Source organism: Pangasianodon hypophthalmus, chromosome 4 (genome assembly GCF_027358585.1).
Source record: "Pangasianodon hypophthalmus isolate fPanHyp1 chromosome 4, fPanHyp1.pri, whole genome shotgun sequence".
NCBI lineage: Eukaryota > Metazoa > Chordata > Actinopteri > Siluriformes > Pangasiidae > Pangasianodon > Pangasianodon hypophthalmus.
In genome coordinates this window covers 2,956,499-2,956,880 of record NC_069713.1, presented here as the reverse complement: position 1 = coordinate 2,956,880, position 382 = coordinate 2,956,499, and positions in this window count along the sequence as shown.

The window sequence follows — 382 nt, the reverse complement described above, 5'->3', positions numbered from 1 at the left end:
CATACTAACACTATACCACTATACATACTCCTATACTAGCATGATACCACTACACATACTCCTATACTAACACTATACCACTGTACATACTCCTATACTAACACTATACCACTGTACATACTCTTATACTAATACTATACCACTATAGATACTCCTATACTAACAATATACCACTATACATACTCCTATACTAACACTATACCACTGTACATACTCTTATACTAACACTATACCACTATACATACTCCTATACTAACACTATACCACTATACATACTCCTATACTAACACTATACCACTGTACATACTCTTATACTAACACTATACCACTATACATACTCCTATACTAACACTATGCCACTGTAGATACTCCTAATAAAATA